We start from the raw sequence: 17,780 nt of genomic DNA on the forward strand, positions 1-17,780 counted from the left end.
CCCTGTAAGCATCTAAGTTTGCAGCTCCTAGATTTTTCTGTGCCACAGGATTTTAATTTTTAATATAACTAATAATAATTACACCCAGGAAATGCTTTCAGCTCTTAAAATGGCAAATTGTTAAGTCAGCATGCAGAACTGCCTTTTTTCTTTTCTTTTTTTTGGGATGTCTTTCCTCCCCTTTTAGAATTTTGGTCCATCATTGTCACAGAGTTAGTCAGTGAATAAAACATGTGGGCCTATTACCTCCACAGCAATTAGGTCTAGACAGACAATTATCAATGTACATTTTTACAATTGTCTTCATAAAATAAAACTCTTATTTCATAACAATATATAAGGATGTTTTCTCTTTTTTTCTGGTTTCAATTTTGAAATTTTCAATCTTCCAGAGCAATTAAAACTGAAGGCATTTTAAAAGATCATGCTTTTATTTCAAGTTATACATTACATTCGTAAGGAAAAGCATAAACAATTATATGACTACATGGTGTGTTTTTAATACACTTAATTAATTAAAATCCAATGTAACAGGTACTTCCCTGGTGGTCCAGTGGTTAAGACTTTGCCTTGCAATGCAGCGGGTGTGGGTTCGATCCCTGGTCGGGGAGCTAAGATCCCACATGCCTCGGGGCCACAAAACCAAAACATGAAACAGAAAGCAATATTGCAACAAATTCAATAAAGACGTTAAAAATGGTCCACATCAAAAAAAAGTCTTAAAAAAAATCCAACATAACAGATAATTTCTGTTGTCTGCTTACAACAGATATGCACCTCTTCAAGCTTTGGCCACCTGCTTTATTTTCAGACCCTCCTTTCATTTCTTATTTCAATACTATTCATGTAATCAGGGGTTTCAGGAGTTTGATACTATTATTACCTCTTGAAAAATAACTTTAAGACAAACTTTGCATTATACCTAGAATTAGCCATTCTAGCAACTTTTGTCATGTTGAATGGCACCTCAGTGTGAAAGACAAGCCAGGCATATGTAGCATTGAATTCTTCCTTTTCTTAGATTCTTTTAAAAGGGAAGAGGAAAAATAAGAGCAATTTACTTTTTTTTTTTTTTTTTTTTACTAAGCTTGAGTAACTAGCATTTAACATAATTATTCCAGTACGTTGCTTGCAGAATACTTTTAGGTCAGTGTCCATGTCCTCCAAGTAAAATCCTAATTATTGTCAATTAAATGTGATCAGGAAATTTTGTCTTTGTTTAATCATTTTAGTGGTGTGAATATAAAGGACAGATAATTGCTATTCAGCTGGGATGGACACAGAACTAAAGATTTGTGTTTCATTTTCCTCTTCTTCCGTACACTGTGTCATTGCTGGATCACACCCAAATCCTGATGGAAAAGGAAACATAAACGTATCACCTCAATGCTTCTGAAATGCAGCAAGCTGCTTTTCTAAATACAAAAACACTCCAACTAACTAATGGTTAACTAAATTTTTTACTGTAAGTCTTTTTCAAGGAGAAAGATGCAATGGGTACAATAGGGCACAGACTTATTTAATCTGAATCTAAACAATCACACTCAATATCCGACCCCCCCCCCCGCACCCCCCTGACCCCTGGCGGATGTTCATCTGCACAGAACTAAGGGAACATTCAGCCCAAACTCCTGCACCTTCCTCACCTAAACCACCACCATGGTCCTTGGTGAGAATTATTGAGGTGTCTCGGAAACACTGAAGAATAAGCTGAGAAAGACCCAGAAGAGTGGAATGACATGGCTTAGAAATGCTTTCAGCAGTAGATCAAAATGAGAAGGGCTTTCTTCTTTATCATGGTTAAAAGGACAATTTAATGAGTCAGAATTTCAGTAACCAAGGTTTTGAGGTCAGAATGGCTATGCCCTACGTTTTATGGATTACTTGGCATGAGGTTGACACACAACCAGGGAGCAGAGAGGTGGGACAGTCTTCACTTCATTCCACCAAGGGCTTGTAGAGCCGAAGCTCTATGGTTCCAACCTCAGTACAAGCTGAAGCACTTCACCCTGCCAAGCTCTATGCACTCCAAAACCCAAGAGCAAGTGAGGATCTTCATAAGGGCACCTCTGCCTTCCTCTCCTTTCATGGCCCCATTGCTCCCTCTCCTTCAGAGGCTGCCTGCCTCACCTACTCGCTTAGTAATGATCCATGAGCAATTCTTCCCAGTTGCTCTCTTGCATTGCAGGAACTGTGGCAGCAATTCCAGAATAACAGAATAGCTTTTTTAGTCTGGTAATTAAGACGGGAGTGACATTCAAACACGGCCTGGACAGAACGTGGCAAATTACTGTATTCTTTGTGTGAAAAGCTCTTCCCAGTCTGCTTTGTCTGCCCTCCTGGGATCTCATCATCTCCACTAAAAGTCAAAATGGGATTTTGTACCCTCTATTCCCTTATCTTTTTTCCCCCTAATATATATCTGCTTTGTGGGAGCTATGTTTGTCAAAATGTGCTAATTTATGGTATTATAGGGAAAAATGAAACCTCAGCTTTCAATTCTTGTTCCTTCAGGCAGCTTTACTAAGAATCTCCTCCTTTCTCCCTCCCTCTTCTCTATTTCTGGGTAGGTGATTTGCTAAACAGAACATGTTCTTTTTTCCCCTGCAACATATGAGGCAGGCAAATGGCCACTTGTCATTCCTTTCTCAAGTATGTTATACATACAATTCTCTCACAGCTAATAGCTCCTTCTGTTGTCCATAATTTATCACTGTCAAGGTTCTTTACATTTTATTTTCTTCTTATGTGTTTCATGAGAAATCTATGCTTCTGCTCTTGTGGCCCTGGATTTCATTAACATAAACTGCATGATATTAAATAAATATATATTCTGTATCACACTAGAGTACGGGTTCTTTGCAAAGAACAGGATGTTATTTATTGGTTTTTTTTTTTCTCTCATTTCCTTACGGTCTTTTTCTTTTGCCACTAAACCATTATGAAGTGAGTACCCAAGGTATCCTGGGTAATTAGCCATTACAGTACTGTCACAGAGGGTTCCACAGTCAATACAAAGATAATTTGGGCAATGGTGAATGACAGTGCTGTCCAGACTTTTGGGATAATCAAGGACACATCCAGCTGTACCAGACATCTGTCAGACCCATGAATCATTTCAACTGGCTCGACAATCGCCAGGCAGCCCCAGCGAAGGTAAACACTACAGCACACAATCACACAGCGATACTTGCTCTTGCATAAAACCTGCTTCTGCTGCAAAAGCAGAGCCCTGTGCAGAATAGGAACAATTTGTGATCTTTCTGTGTTGGTTTAAAAAAAAATAAGAAGAAAGGAAATGTAAATCAAATGGTTAGGAGAAATAGTATTCTTATTATGAGAACACCTTTTTTTCCTTGCTAAAAATATAATGTGTGCTCAAGAAATAGTTTGGAATATAGTGGTCATGATTGGTTTTAGGTAATTAACTCTACTTCCAGATTAGTCCAGACTTTTTTATACACCTGAGTTCCACACTGTTTAAGAGTTTTTTATTTTATAAGTTAACATTGCTCTTATGTTCTTCACATTCAAGCCTCCTCAGCAAAGGTGACAGGTGGGCTCTTTGGGGAGCACAGTGGAATGGCCTTCTCTTAACACCAACGGTCTTAGCTTACAATTTTTTTTTTTTTTTTTGCGGTACTCGGGCCTCTCACTGTTGTGGCCTCTCCCGTTGCGGAGCACAGGCTCCGGACGCGCAGGCTCAGTGGCCATGGCTCACGGGCCTAGTCGCTCCGCGGCATGTGGGATGTTCCCAGACCGGGGCATGAACCTGTGTCCCCTGCATTGGCAGGCGGACTCTCAACCACTGTGCCACCAGGGAAGCCCTCAGCATTGGATTTTGTCAAACAATTTCTTATGTCTATTAACATGATCGTATTTTTCTTTTTTAGTTTGTTAATATGTTGATTGATTTTCTAATGTTAAACCAACTCTGCATTCCTGGAATAAACCCCAATTGATTATGGTATATTATCTTTTTATATAGTATGAATTTGATTTGACAACATTTTCAGAATTTTTGCATCTGTGTTTATGAAGGACAGTGGTCTCATGTAGTTTTCATTGGTATTATTCCTTAAACCTTTTTTTAAACAGCTTTATTGAGATATAACTCACATATCATACAATTCACTCACTTGAAGCATACAACTCAATGGCTTTCAGTGTATTCAGAGTTGTGTACCAATCACCACACTACACTTGGAACATTTGATTACCCCCCCCAAAAAAAACTACACCTTTTAGCCATCATCTCATATCCCCATTTCTGCCATCTCTATACAACCACTAACCTACTTTTTTAAATCTCTGTAAATTTGCCTATTCTGGGTATCTCATATAAATGGAATCATACAATATGGTCATTTTTGACTGGCATCTTCACTCAGCATAATGTTTTCAAGGTTCACTTATAGCATATTTCTTAAATTTTTGGTAGAATTCATCAGTGAACCATTGGGCCTGGAGTTTTCTTTATGGGGATGTTTTTAATTGCAAATTCAATTGTTTAATAAATACAGGGCTATTTAGGTTATCCATTTCTTCTGAGTAAGCGTTAATAGTTTGTGTCTTTCAAGGAATTTGTCCTTTTCAACCAAGTTGTCAAATTTTTAGACAAAAGTTGTTCATTATACTCCTTTATTATCCTTTTAATATCTGTAAAACTTGTAGCAATACAATCTCTCTCATTCCTGATAATGGTCGTTTGTATCTTCTCTTTTCTTCCCTTATCAGTCTCTCTAGAGGTTTATCAATTATGTTTATCTTGCCAGAAAGCCAGCTTTTAGTTGTATTGATATTTCTCTATTTCTTTTTTGTCTTTTTTTTCCCAATAATTTTTGCTCTGATTTTTTTTCTGCTTATTTTTTAATTGGCTCTTATTTTCTAATTGGCTCTTATTTTCATGGTTTCTTAAAGTGGAAGTTGAGGTTTTAATTTGAAGCTTTTCTTCTTTCAATGCTATAAGTTTTTTCCATAAGTACTGCTTTAGTGGTTTCCCATGAATATATTGCATTTTTATTTTCATTCAGTTTAAAATACTTTAGAATTTCCTGTTTGTTTTCTTCTTTGGTCTATGGATTATTTAGAAATGGATTATTTAATTTCCAAATATCTGGGGATTTTCTGGTTATCTTACTGTTATTGATTTCTAATTTAATTCTATTGTGGTCAGAGAAAATACTTTGTATGACTTAAATCCTTTTAAATATATTGAGACTTCGTGTATGGCCTAGAATATTATCTATCTTGGTAAATGTTCCATGTGCTCTTGAGAAGAACGTGTACTCTTCTGTTGTTGAGTAGACTGTTCTATAAATGTCAACTTGGGTGATAGTGTTTTCAAGTCTACTATATCCTTGCTGATTTTCTGTCTAGGTGTTCTATCAATTATTGAGAGAGAGGTGTTAAATTCCCTGACTATAATTGTGAATTTGTCTATTTCTTCTTGCAGTTCTCTCAGTTTTTGCTTTATGTATTTTGAAGCTCTTTTATTAGGAACATAAATGTTATATCCTCTTAATTGATCCCTTTATGATTAAAAAATAATTTATCCTTGTTCAGAAATCAACTTTGTCTGATATTAATGTGTCCACTTTAGCTTTCTTTTGAGCAAAATTAGCATGGTATATCCTTTTCCATCCTTTCACTTTTAATCTATTTGTGTCTTTATATTTAAAGTGCATTTCTTATAGGCAGAATATATTAGGATCTTGCTTTTCTATCCAATCTGAAAATCTCTGCCTTTAGTTATAATGTTTAGACTGGCGCGGGGCGGGGGGGGGGGCGGTGTGTGTGTGTGGCAAACTGCAGCCTAAGGGTCAAAACTGCCACCTATTTTTACACAGCTTGCAAGCTAGAATAGTTTCTACATTTTAAGCGTTGTTAAAACAAAACAAAGAAAAATATGCCACAGGAATCTATGTGGCCAAAAAACCTGGCTCTTTAGAGAAAAAAGTTGCCAACCCCTGGTTAGACTCTTTGTATTTAATGTGATTATTGATATGATTTGGTTTAAGTCTCTCATCTTGCTATTTGTTTTGTTTTGTTTGCGGGCCTCTCACTGTTGTGGCCTCTCCCGTTGCAGAGCACAGGCTCCAGACGCACAGGCTCAGTGGCCATGGCTCACAGGCCCAGCCGCTCTGCAGCATGTGGGATCTTCCCAGACCGGGGCACGAACCTGTGTCCCCTGCATCAGCAGGTGGACTCTCAACCACTGCGCCACCAGGGAAGCCCTTGCTATTTGTTTTTATTTGTCTCATCTGATCCATTTTTCTTTTTCTCTAGTTTCCTTGGATTACTTGAGTATTTTTTATGACTCCATTTAATTTCCTTTGTTTTATTTGCATCAATTCTTTGTTTTGTTATTTTAGTGGTTGCTTTAGGGCTTCTAGTATACAACTTTAATTTATCACAGTCTACCTTCAAATGATATACTTCTTTAGGGACAAGAACCTTGAAAGAGTATACTTTCATTTTCTCCCTCACAATCTTTTGTGCTGTTGTTGCTTGCTGTATGTTTTATCTATGCGTATGTTTTAAACCCTACAACATATTGTATTTTTTAAATTTAAACAGTTGATGATCTTTTAAAGAGATTTAAATAATAAGAAATTCATCTAATGTACTTAGCCATGTAGTTAGCGTGTCTGGCACTATTTCTGTGTATAGACCTATATTTCCAACTGGTACCATTTTCTTTCTGCCTGAAGGAATTCTTTTAACATTTCTTAATGCTGGTGATGAACTCTTACAGCTTTTATATGTCTGAAAGTTTCCTTATTTCACCTTTATTTTTGAAAGATTTTTCACTGGGTGTAGTTCTAGCTGACAATTTTTTCTTTCACAATTTTAAAGATGTTGCTCCACTGTTTTCTTTTTTGTATTGTTTCTGACAAGAAATCTACTATAATTCTTATGTTAGTTTCTGTCCATAAAGTGCCCTTTTTCTCTGGCTGCTTTTAAGATTTTCTCTTTATCACTAGTTTTGAGAAATTTGATTATGGTGTGTCTTTATATAGTTTTCTTCATGTTTCTTTTGTTTGTTCATTGACCTTCCTGAGCTTTCATGTGATTCTTTTCCTTCAAATTTGGAAGTTTTTCAGCCATTTTTTCTTTAAATATTTCTTTCTCACCCTCTTTCATCTCTCTTTTGGGTACTCCAATTTTATATTTATTATGCTGCTTGAAGTAGTCCCATAACTCACTGATGCTCTTTTAATTTTGTTTGGATTCTCTTTGTTCTACATGTTGTATTTGGGGTAGTGTTTATAGCTATGCCTTCAAGCTCACTCATATTTTCTTCAACAATGTCTAATCTGCTGTTAATCATTTCTGATGTATTTTTCATTTCAGATATACTTTTCACTTCCAGAAGTTCAATTTGGGCCTTTTTTATATTTTCCATGTCTCTACTTACTTTTTGAACATATGAAACATAGTTATAATGACTGTTTTAATGTCCTCTTACACTAACTCTAACATCTATATCAGTTCTAGGTCCTTTTCAATGGGTTGATAATTTTCCAATTAAGGGTCACGTTATCCACCTTCCTTACATTCCTGGTAATCATTGATCGAGCATTATCAATTTTACTTTGAACTTTATTTTGAGATACAGTTGTTTGGAAACTGTATGATCCTCTCAGATCTTGCTTTTATTATTTGTTAGGTGGTTCCAGAGCAGGGCTCAGTCTGGAGATAATTACTCCCCATTCTGAGGCAAGACCTTCCTCAGTATTCTATCCAATGCTCTGTGAATTACGAGTTTTTCCATTCTGGCTGGTGGCAAGAGCACTACTCCTGACCTGTATGAGCACACCAACTGCTCCTTTAATCCTTTTGGATGTGTTTTCCCACAGCCTCAGGCAGTTTCCTCACATACATGCACTGATCAGCACTCTGCTGAATACTTGAAGGGAACCCTCTGTAGCTCCCCAGGTTCTCCCTCTGTGCAGCTCTTTTCTCCCCAGTACTCAGCCCTGTGAACTTTCCTCACCTTGGTCTCCCTGGGCTCTCTGCTTTGTCTCCTTAGCTCAGGGTGCCTGCTGGGCTCTGCTTCAGTCCCCCCTGCCCACGCCACAGCCTGGAATCTCCCTGAGGCAGAAGAGTAAGCTGGAGAAATCATAGAGCTCACCTCATTTGTTTCCCTTCTCTCAGGAATTACTATTCTTCATTGCCTGCTGTCCAGTGTCTTGAGAACTATTATATTATGTATTTTGCCTTTTTACTGTTGTTGATTCAAACAGGAAGATAAATCTGGTCCCTGTTACTCCACCTTTGGAACTGAGTGTTTTCAGTGTTTCTTTTATTCATTCATCGGTTCAGCAAATAATTGTGCCCCATGAGGGGCTGAGAAGATACAAATGAAAAAGTCTGTTCCTTGATGCTGGAGACCTGTCTATTCTGTAACAGTTGTAGCCCCAAAGAATGAAGAAAGTGCTCATTTCATCCCAGTACTCAGGGGCAGTGGGGAGATGGACAATTCTAACTCAGCATGCAGGTTCAATATGCACTGGAACCTGGAGATTCAGAGGAAAGAATGCTTTAATCCACATGGGAGAAACCAAAAGGCCACACAGAGGAGGCGACACTTGGGCTCACTCATAATGGAGGAATAGGAGTCTGCCAGAGAGACAAGGCTGTGAGTGCATTCCATGGAGGTGGACTAACGTGAACAAAGGCATGGGGGCACAGGAGAAGCATGATATGGCCAGGGAATTAAAATGTACTTGAAATGTTATGTGAGGGGCAAGGGGTGGAAGCTGGAGAGAGGGAGAGTGATCACAGGTGAGTCTGAGCAGGCAGTTTGGAGGCAGATCATAGAAGATCTTGTGTATCATGCTAAGGTTGTAAATACTTTTTAAAAGGAAACACCATTTGCTAGCAAGAAGATTATGATCATTGGAGAAAAGCAAACCAGAGAGAAGATTCAATCACAATATGAGAGAAGTAGAAATGGAAATCTAATTGCCTGGGAGCCAGAAAGCAGGTCCAGGATTGAGGTGAAGCAAGTGAGGCCCTGAGGGAGCTGAAGGTGAAGAGGCCCTCACTCTCAGGGTTCTGAAGCTGCCTGCCCTGCGCTTGCACGCCCGTGAGAGTGAATCTCATTACATTTTGAACCCAAGGCACCGCACTTGCCTCACCCTAGACTGGGCCCTAACAGGAAGTCTTCTCATCTCCTGTGGGCAATCAAGCAAACCACAAATCAATTGCAGAAAGGCTGCAGGAAGGGACTGAAGACTGCAAATTAATAGGCAACATCATAAACTGTACATAGAGAAAACACCTCTTGGTACCAGAAGAATTTCGCCTAAATCCCTTTCCCCCATCTGGAGCTTTAACCATCAGCAAAAGTCAGTCACATATAAGGGTTCTCTGCCAAGAAAATGGAAACTTCAATTAAATCCTTTTGGAAGTAGAACTTCTACTCATGCTTTATAAACAGCCATTTTACCTGGGCTGCCCAACACAAGTCCTTGGCAAGGCTTGGAGGAAGGGTGGCCATACTGGCTCCCAGGACCCCCTAAGCCTAACCTCGCCCTCAGGAGACAACCCCTTATTCAGGTGGGGCTTGTTCAGCAAAGGCTTGTGCTCTAAAGCCTCAAAGTGTGTTTCACTGACCAACGGCAGAGTCAGCATCTGGGAACTTGTCAGAAACGCAGAATCTCAGGCCTTGCAATGGACCTGTGTTCTCCCAAGGTCCTCAGGTGATTTACATGCACGTCAATTTTGAGAAGCACTGCTAGAGCTGACTTTCTCAGGGCTGATTCCAAAGGATCTTGCTTCACAGAACACATTAATAATGGCCTTGGGAACCTATAGTGGGTCGAATGGTGGTCCCCCCCAAAATATGTCCACACCCTAATCTCGAAAACCTGTGAATGTGACCTTATTATTTGGAAAAATGGATCTTTGCAGATGTAATTACGTCAGTGATCCGAGGTGAGATTATCCTGGACTGTTCTGGCGAGCCCTAAATCCGATGACAATTGTTCTTATGACAGGCAGATTTGACACAGAGAAGACACAGAGAATTTTGACACAGAGAAATGACTCTGAGGCAGAGAAGCCCAGGAATGTTGGGAGCCACCAGAACCTGGAGAGAGGTGGGAAACAGAATTTCCCCTAGAGCCCCTGGAGGGAGCCCCTCCCAACACCTAGACTTGTGACTTCTGTCCTCCAGAACTGTGAGAGGATAATATTTCTGTTGTTTTAAGCCATCAGGTTTGTGGCAGTGTGTTATGACAGCCCTAGGAAATGAACAGAGAACTACCTAGTTAATTTATCCATTCATTGTGAATCAGTCAACCAGTAGGTTAGCAACATTTATTAATCATCTTCTATGTACCATTTTACAGGTGTAGAACTGAGACCTATAGAGCTGAGGCTTGCTCGCTGTTACCCAGCCAGTAAATGGCAGAACCAGGGTTTAAGGCCAGATCATTTTCATTTCATATGCAGTTTGTCTTCCTACTATGCAACCAGTTAGCAGCCAAACTTAGAGCCAAGGGTATGTAGTGAGACACAAACAGAATTCTTGCAAAATCAAGGCCTTTGCAGTAGCACGTATACAGAAAACTTCTGCCCACAATTCTTATTTTTAGTACATGAGTGAATATGAACATAGCCTTTTTGTATAAATTCTTATTTTATCTCCCCCAAGTCCAGAATCCCAGTGCGTTCCAGTGTCTCTAATATTCTCCTCATATCGGAACAGGAAAACAGCTGATGTTTTCACTTGTCTGAAACCAATTCACTCTAATATTTTACCTCTACCAGGCCATTTGCCTTTTATACCTTTCACAGCTAATTTTAGAATAAAAATTTTATCTCTGGCCATGGAACAGGAAGACAGGTAAATCAAGGGGCTCTGGAAATACAGCTGAAAAGTGATCATTTTAGGGACCTGAGGTGATGAGATCAGGAGGAATTATATCCTACTTCCCTCATTCATTCATTATTCATTCACAATCTATGTCTGTATTGAGCCCTTTCTGCTAACATGTTAGGCACTGTTCTAGGCCTTGAGGGTGGAGTTCTGTACAAGAGAGCCCCGGGCCCTGCTCTTGTATGCTCAAGGAGCTGATAGCTAGTGGGGGAGGCCCATGAGTGAAGCTGGCCAGGGTGAAGACTTTACGGGCAGCAGGGGCTCACTATTGGCAACAGGAGACAATAGAGCACAGTGGGGACTGTGACAAACTGTAGGAATCCCATTCTTAGCTCCAAACAACTCACTTTCACCTAAAGCACCTGACTTAACCTGGTAAACTGGTGGTCCCAGCCCTGAATGTATGCTGTGGCAGGCTTAAGCACAGGAAGCAATGGGAATGCCAAATGGGGCATCTAAATAAGATTTTCCTTGTGCTGCCCTAAAGATAAGCCATGATGCCCTGCCAGCATGTTCATTCCCTGACAGTCATCATTACCTACTTCACCAGGTTTTTGGGATTTTTTGGTTGTTTGTTTTTTGTTTTGTTATGCACCAGGAACCAAAGTGAGACCGTAGCATCATAGACTAAGCTCACACGACTCAGGACTTTTAAACACATCCTTTATGTTTAGCTTCCATAGTTCACACAGCACAGCCCATTATTCACAGATTACAGTCTCCAGAGTAAACGTTCACCCCAGACAAGCCTCCTAGGGAGAAAAAGGAAGGAGCAGAGATGGGCCTGGATTGGAAGGAACAAGGCTTCAATAGGGTGGGCAGTGCAAGGACAAGGCCACCTGGAGAGGGTGGAGGAATAGGATGGAGCAGAGGTGAAACAATAGGCCACCTGTGTCCTTTTAAAGAGATGAACTTGGGTTGAACTCTCCAGCATTGGCTTTATTTTGATATTCACTTGTCCTTGGGAACACAGAAACAAAGCTGCAGTTATTTGTAGATCAGCTCTACTTTTTCACTTCACCTTTTTTCAATGCCAGCAGCAACACTTAAAACTAAAAGCAGCTCTATCTAGGAAAGGAATTGGTGTCACGCAGACCATGCCATTTCTGCAAGCCAAGGCTGCAGCATCTCCGAGGAAGGCCTCCCTCTCTAACCTCAGAGGCTTGTGTCCCAAGATACCCTTTAGCCTTCCTAAGTCCATAGTAAACAGATTATCCCAAGGGCTCCTTTTCTGGAAAGCCCATGAGTAGCCTCTAAAAGGACATCCAATCTAAAGTAATTGACTTGAAGCTTCTCAGTAATTATGAGGTCACAGTGGGCACTACTGAGATAACTTATTCATTTTGTGCAATATCAGCTACAAATCATAGACGCTGGTATTAAATTATTTTAATGGACACCCAGAAGTACATTAAAGGGGTCCTTGGGACTCAGGAGCAATAGTTGGGGCTAGTAGATTGAGGAAGACAAACCATCTGAAAAGGAGGGGTCACCAGGAGTGGATGTTAGAAGTCCCAAATGGGTCAGACTGAGATGAGTTAGCAGAGTAGTTAAGAAGAGAGACTGCCAGAAAAACCTGACTTCAAATTCCAGCTAGGCTACTTGACTAGCTTTTTAATCTTGGGTTGATTACTTAACCTCTCTAAGCCTCGGTTTCCTCATCTGATTAGTGGGTAAGATAGCCCTTGCCCGTAGAATACCTGAGGAGTTTCAATGAGATAATGTAGTGCTTTGCACCGTGTCTTATTTAGAGTAAGCACTCAATAAGCAGGACCTAGATCACAGTGGCAGAGGAGGATGGCCACAAGTACTAGGAGGGCATAGAGGGTGCGGTTGACAGTCATCAGGCGGGAAGTGAGAGAGAGAGAGGTGGCTAGACGCAGTTTGAGGGCTGGGGATTATCACATCCCTAGTACAGCACCAGAGTTCAGGTTTCTCAACCCTGGTGTCACACTGGAATCCTTTCAAGTCAGTTTTAAGGAGTTTTTATTTGTTTGTTTTGTTTTTTAATACCCATGCTTGGGACTCCCCACCCCTGCCCTGTATTTAATTGGTCTGGTGTGGGGACAGAGCACCAGTTTTGTTTTGTTTTATTTTTAATGTTTTTAAATTTCCCAAGTGTTTCTATTGTGCAGTCAGAGTTGAGGACCACTGGTTTAGATGATGCCAGTCTAGAGCTTTAATTCTGTGCCAAGGCCCAAAAGATATATATAGAGAGAATGACCCCTGGCTTCTTGACCTGAATAACTAGAAGGACAGAGTGACCATTTCCTGACATGGGAAAGACTATGGGAGGATGGAACAGCCACTTTGAACCCAGTGGTGAGTGCGTAAAGCACTGGGGCTAAAGGGTTGTATATGAGGCCACCCCTGCCTTTCTGGAACTCACTAGTGGGTGGGGACTGCAGGTGTGTATACAGAGAATGACCATGCAGTATGACCGTGTAGGGCTCTAGGAGCAATCTGCCCTGGGAGCCACAGATGCACAGAGACAGAAGAGACTAACTCTGCTGGGGGAGATTTGCAGAAAGATCCTGCACTCAGTGGTGTGTGGGAAAAACTGAGGACATCAAACTGGAGGGAGGGGAAGGGAACAGGCTGGGGACCATAGTCAGGCAAGTGATGATAGAGGAGTCGGGAAGGCTGGGTGGGACCATGAGAACATGCCTTGCGTGAGCCCTGTTTGTTAATCAGTTATTAAGTGAAGGCTTCCCCTTCTTACAGAGTCTTCCCTGCAAGCATCTTTGTTTTGCTTCTGGCCCCAGTGCTATTTGTAAACAATCTGCCTCTCCCATAAGTTCAAGGTCAACCTGCCCTTCACTTCTGTGGCCTTTGGAGTCTCTGTTTTTGACAGGCAGAATGACTAAATGGAATTTGATGGATCTTTCACCTTTTTAACTGCCTCAGTCTCCTCCAACCTCTTAACTTCTCTACAAGCAGTTTCTTACCACTTGGCTTTCCAGACTCTATCAACTGATCCAAATACTGATTTCACCAGGTCCTTTTGTTTTCTTCTGCCTTGAGTGCCTTCACTGAAATATTGGTTCTCCCACAGATATGGAAGTTACATCGTAACAGTAAATTGAAATTTGCATAATCTTTGGGGAAAATTCCTTACATTGTGCAAAGATATTAGGACAGTAGTGCACCTTTATTATGCTGCTCAAACCCTTTTGCAGGGCATCCGCCCAGATAAGTAATTCATTTTTTAGTTTTGTTTTTGTAGTTTCCCTGAGGCTTTCTGTGAGGTCAGCAATTTGCTTTGAGTTCTATCTTCAGAGTTCTCCAAGGACCCAGCAATAACTGTCACATTATGGGTGGGCAGGAAAGGGCATACCAACACGCTGAAAAACAATACAAGCTTATCTTGTTATGCCAGTTTCTGGCAGATATCTATATATCACAATCCTCGTATGCCAGAAATATCTATCTATCTATGTATATATAATTTATGATTATGAGAGAGTATTAGCTATGCTTCCAAACCTTACCTCAATCCACAGCCCTAAATTAACCTCCCTGGCAAGCTTTAAACCCTCTTCATGGAGTAAACTTCCATGTGAAAGTATTTAGCCCAGTTTAAATCAAGTCCAAAGATTTAACAATCCAGTATTGCCTTTTCATAATCTGCTTTAATTGTTATTGATTTGTATGTTTGGAAGGTTCCCGGAGATGATAAAGGCCTCCTGTCTGTCGTGCTGCTGACCATTTGCTAGTTGATCTCTAGTTCATCCTTGGCTCTTCAATTGGTCTCTCTTTAGCACTTCTACAGGTGGTTACACCTCCTGCCCCACAGAGGTCCCTACTTCTGTAGCAAATCAAATTATCAATAAAAAACAAACTGGTAAATAATATGGAATTAAATAATATCAGTTATTCAAAAGCAGATTTAATATGGGAAGGCAACTAGATCCTTATTCAGCAGTGAAGAGAAATTATATATATATATATATATATACACATATATGTATGTATAGTCTCCAAACAGGACAATCAAGGAGAAAAGGAGCAATTCCGCCCAGGTCTTGACCAGGGTGCCATGGAATACCCCTTCTATGCTATCCTGTCTCCTCCATGTTGTCTGGATTTAGGCTCTCAAATTTTCAGCAGGGGTCTGAGAAATTTTAGTTAGCTTTTGGTCTTTGAGTGACTGGCAGCAGCAGAAAAAAAGCCAATTGTAGTCATGCTGTGGGGAGAAGACGGGTATTCTGGTGATGGATGAAGTTAAAATTTTACAGAACAGTCTAAATCTACCAACTAGCTTATAATCATTCTCAATAACTTTTCCTCATAACATCATCATTTATATTTGTCCATGTGGAGAAGATAAAGTTTAAAACTCATTTTAACCACTTCTTAGGGTTGAAGAAAAGAGATCGAAGGCAAGTCTTTCCTTTACAATAGGAAAAGAATAACTCAGCTGCTATGTGAAATAAAGAAAAATCAGATCTTGAGCTTTGTGGATCACTATGAAGCTGTAAAAATAAAGAATAGTGGGACTGGGGCTTCCCTGGTGGCACAGTGGCTAAGAATCCACCAGCCAATGCAGGGGACACGGGTTCGAGCCCTGGTCCGGGAAGATCCCACATGCTGCGGAGCAACTAAGCCCGTGTGCCACAACTACTGAGCCTGCGCTCTAGAGCCCGTGAGCCACAACTACTGAGCCCGTGCGCCACAACTACTGAAGCCCATGCGCCTAGAGCCCATGCTCCGCGAGGAAGAATAGACCCCACTTGCCGCAACTAGAGAAAGCCCGCTCACAGCAACAAAGACCCAACGCAGCCAAAAAAAAAAAAAAGAATAGTGGGATTTAAGAATATGTGACAGGGCTTCCCTGGTGGTGCAGTGGTTGAGAGTCCGCCTGCCGATGCAGGGGACACGGGTTCGTGCCCCGGTCCGGGAAGATCCCACATGCCGCGGAGCAGCTGAGCCCGTGAGCCATGGCCGCTGAGCCTGCGCGTCCAGAGCCTGTGCTCCGCAACGGGAGAGGCCACAACAGTGAGAGGCCCACGTACCGCAAAAAAAAAAAAAAAAAAAAAGAATATGTGACAATAAAATCTCCTTTATTCAGTAAATTGTGTAGAAACCATTCCATATCTGTATTCTAAAGCTGTTCTAGTTTGCTTAAATATAATTTAAAATGTAGGTTCAAGTGGGAGGGGGGAAAGGAGTAATTTCTCTCTTTAGAAATAAAGCAGCTGGGGATATGTTAGCATAGTAAAATGAAAAGACTAAGCAAATTAATAAAAATTAACTTTCTACAGCTTAAGCTATAAGGTCAGCAGGAGATCAGCACTGGGGTGAGTATGCAGAGCTGTGTGCCAGAGAAACCTTCTGTTGTAGAAAGGGAAGCCTTGGGGCCAGTGCATGTGCAGCTATATTAGAAAGACGAGAGCATCCAGATAAATGCAATTTGTCAAACTGCATGTAGCAAAGAACTTACTTCAAGGCAAAACTGGTTCACTGGGGGAAAGAGGTGGGAGGTGAGGGGTTCAAGAAGTGAGTAATTTTGGATTAAATTCAGATTGCCCCCAAACAGACAAATAGAGCAAGCAAATAATAAAAAACAAACAAGTAAACACATTCATGCCTTCTTTCTTCTAAGTGATAAGGGGCAAGTGATACCCTCTGTGAGAGATTTTGGAGCAAGTCTGCTCAGAACCCCTGAAGCACTGAAATCACCTCTGGCTCTGCCCCAGAAATGCTTTGATTCTAAAGGAAATTCCATTATGAATTTTCCATATAAGTGTGAGAGAAAAATTGTGTTTTTTATCATTTTCTCTGAATCATAAGTTAATTTAGGTTTTTATATGCAAATTTCTTTTAGTTTCTCAACACTTTGAACAACTGAATATTTGAATTTCTAATGTTTTTTCTTGATATTGAATAATCATTCCTAACATAGGGTTGACTTTGCATTTATTTATGAAAGCCAAAGTGTTAAGAACTGCAACTCAAAGTTATGAAAAATTGCTACATTATGGTGATGCATCTACATTGTCATGAGCAGGGGAAATAAAACTAATAGGTAAAGGACAAACAAACAGAAAAGCAGCTTAAGTAACTTTATATACTATATGTTGCTTTTGGCTCTAGGATTTGTCTACTTACCCTATTGGTTCCTAAAATTGGAAGGATATATGTCCAATTTAAGGACCCAAATTGGACCCTTTGCTTATATTCTTTTTTCTTTTATCTCTAGTCTATTTAATGAGTATATAACCATGCTTGGAAATACTTGACAAGAATGCCACCACTCCCTATTGCTATGCCTACCTAGGCAGACATCACTAACAGATCATGACACTTTCTCCAGTGAGTTTGGACAGAGCCAGTCAAGTCTGTGCAATGTTCCAAGCAGCCACTCCAGCTGGTTGAAATTAGCATATGAAATCAATGCTATTTGATGTCTTCGGGCCAGAATCTCAGCTTTTGAAATTTTTAAATGCATACGATAGGGTGAGAATCTTGCCACGGTTGTATTTTTTCATAACTTACATATACCAGAAACTATAAAGGAACAGTAAAGAAAATAGTAACATTCACAATCTAGTGTCTGTTTTGTTGCTGTTCAGTAAATGGATTTGTACTATGTCTGCTGCTATTTAAGTGGCACATAATTACATATTATAGAGAGTATATACTACTTTAATAGAAGTTATTATTTAGGCCTTTCCATAGCTATTTTTATTTGTTTCATTAGAGTGCATAAATACTTTGGGGAGGAAGGCTTAAGATGAAAAGATGTTTTTTAAAATTATTATGGCTTTCTTTGCTTGGAGCTTATTTTCATAATTAACACATGCAAATGCAACCATGTATTTTATGCTCACTGGAGTATCAAAGTTTAACTTCTCTCAGTGGGCTGTTTGTGCAGTAACATTTTCAC

The sequence above is a fragment of the Monodon monoceros genome, unplaced genomic scaffold, assembly GCF_005190385.1.
Source record: "Monodon monoceros isolate NGI ecotype Baffin Bay Population unplaced genomic scaffold, NGI_Narwhal_1 Super_Scaffold_16, whole genome shotgun sequence".
Classification (NCBI taxonomy): Eukaryota; Metazoa; Chordata; class Mammalia; order Artiodactyla; family Monodontidae; genus Monodon; species Monodon monoceros.